This window comes from Lygodium microphyllum, chromosome 22 (assembly GCF_053477565.2).
Source record: "Lygodium microphyllum isolate KBCC chromosome 22, Lygodium_microphyllum_v1.1.10, whole genome shotgun sequence".
NCBI classification, from domain to species: Eukaryota; Viridiplantae; Streptophyta; class Polypodiopsida; order Schizaeales; family Lygodiaceae; genus Lygodium; species Lygodium microphyllum.
The window spans coordinates 99,479,259-99,481,333 of record NC_141156.1 but is presented as its reverse complement, the minus strand read 5'-3'; the positions used below and the strand labels follow the sequence as shown (position 1 = coordinate 99,481,333).

The following is a 2,075-nucleotide window of genomic DNA, read 5'->3' as shown; positions in this document are numbered from 1 at the left end:
TTGGTGGCACCCCTTTGAGTGGCACTTCGGGAGAGGGTACCCCCGTCGGTACACCAGATGTGCAGGGGTCTCCTGGATATGCCCAGGAGCGTGGACGGAGATGGGAGAGGGCCCATCTTAGGCATACTCCTAGGGGTTATGGATACCTAGTGGATGGCAGGTCAGGAGCCATCATCATGAATGATGAGGGGAGAAGGGTGATGGCTCGTATGAGGGAGTTGTGCCAACAAGTTTTTTGGCACAACGTCCTAGATCATTGGAGGAACATACCGGAGGGGAGCAAGGACTACATAGTAGCATCCTTGCACGAGGAGTTCCCGGTGCCAGCCGCAGTGGATAGATTCTCTACGGGCTGGATGATGGATTGCATGCGTGCATACATGTCACATAGACGATCCGACGCACGCAAGGCAATCAAGAGTGGGGCTCCAAAGCCCGAGTGGTTAGATGCAGACGACTGGCGCCGACTGAGGGAGGAGGCTACAAATTCGCCAGGACGTTGGAGTCCGCAGCAGCGGGAGGCGGCGAGGGCACGAATCGAGGCCGGATCGGTACATCATCTTGGGAGTGGCGGCCACATGACATATTTGGAGGACTTTGTAAGTTTCTCTTTTGTTTTTCTTATTTGTTTTTTTGAGATATTCTTTGTACTGACAATCATGTTTCTAACAATTAGCATTTTGTTTTCTTTGCAGCACTCCGTTACAAATCGCGATCCGCAAGGCCTTGAGACTCGATATGCAGAGAGGCATGGTTTCAAGGCATTGATCGACCGATTGTATAGACGCGGCGGCCCTGTAAGTCACTCATCTTTCTTGTCCGTAGTTACCATGAGATATTTGAATACATTATTGTATGGTGGATTGATATGTTATTTCTTTTTCTGCAGAATCCGTTTGATGCTCCTTTGTAGTGGGACGAGCTTTCGGGGGATGAGGATTTGTAGCTCGCCCTTGGATCCTTAGAGCTCACACACCTTTAGTTTTTAGTCGCCCGATCTATGTAGACATTTTCTATGTATTAGTGATATCATTTCATGATTGTACCAATCGCATTTTATGCGATATCATGTATTTATTTCATATATCAGTTTTATGATTTCAGTATACATTCTTTTTATTTGCAAACGCTTTGTATGTAGCAGTGCAGAAACTATTTTGTATGGCTCTCATACACCACACAATGCTATATGTGCTGCCCTGCCACAAATTTTTTTTTTCTCTATTACCGTTGTTATTTCGTCGCAAATTTACTGCACGCGTCACTATTGGCGTCGCTATGAGCATCGCAAATACTCTGCAATGGTCGCTATATGCATCGCTATATGCGTCGCTATATGCGTCGCATTTGCGACGCGTATAGGGACGCATATAGCAAATGCGATGCATATAGCGATGCATATAGCGACAATTCTATGGCGTCGTCAATAACGACGCTTTTTGCGACGACGGGGGCAAATTTTGTTGTTTGTATTTTCGTTGCTTTAAACGTCGCTATAAGGTCTATATCTTGTAGTGAAAGCATGCGGAATCTGCATAAGCAATGGATCAAATGTATAAAAATTAAGTTGACCAGTGGCTCCTATCGCCTTGACCATTCATTCTGGAGAAAAGATGATAATGATGCCCCTTGTCAATAGAAGCCAGAGCCATCAAAGCCACGACTTATAGAAGGTCCATGCTATGTGACATTCCTGGACGCATCCTCTGAAGATGAATCCCTAAGGCCAAAAGAAATTACCACTCAAACTAGTCCCAACAGACAAATGAGTCATCTATTCAGAAGGAGGAAACTGGTTCTAATGGAGCATCAGACGATGATACTACTCCCTTGAAGGAAGCAATCTGTGGGACATTTATCTGTGAAGTGGAAGGTGAAAGGCAATTGACGTTCCTGGATGCTGACAGTACTAAATGTCACCTAAAAGTGGGTCTAAATCTTCTAGAAGAAGAACTAGTGGTCCTATGAGACCTACTAAAGGAGAACTTAAACATGTTTATATGGTCGTATAAAGATCTAAAGGAAATTGATCCCATAGTATGCCAACACCACATCTAATGCCAAACCTGTGAGAC

At 45.0% G+C, this 2,075-nt stretch overlaps 1 long non-coding RNA gene across 1 annotated transcript; it reads left to right on the top strand.

Annotated features, from left to right (window-relative positions):
• Nucleotides 1–557: 557 nt before the first annotated feature.
• Nucleotides 558–1,028, top strand: LOC148017437 (uncharacterized). Its single transcript, XR_015687873.1, has 3 exons — nucleotides 558–599; nucleotides 724–797; nucleotides 890–1,028. It is a non-coding gene; the product is annotated as an uncharacterized LOC148017437 (long non-coding RNA).
• The last annotated feature ends 1,047 nt before the right edge of the window (nucleotides 1,029–2,075 follow it).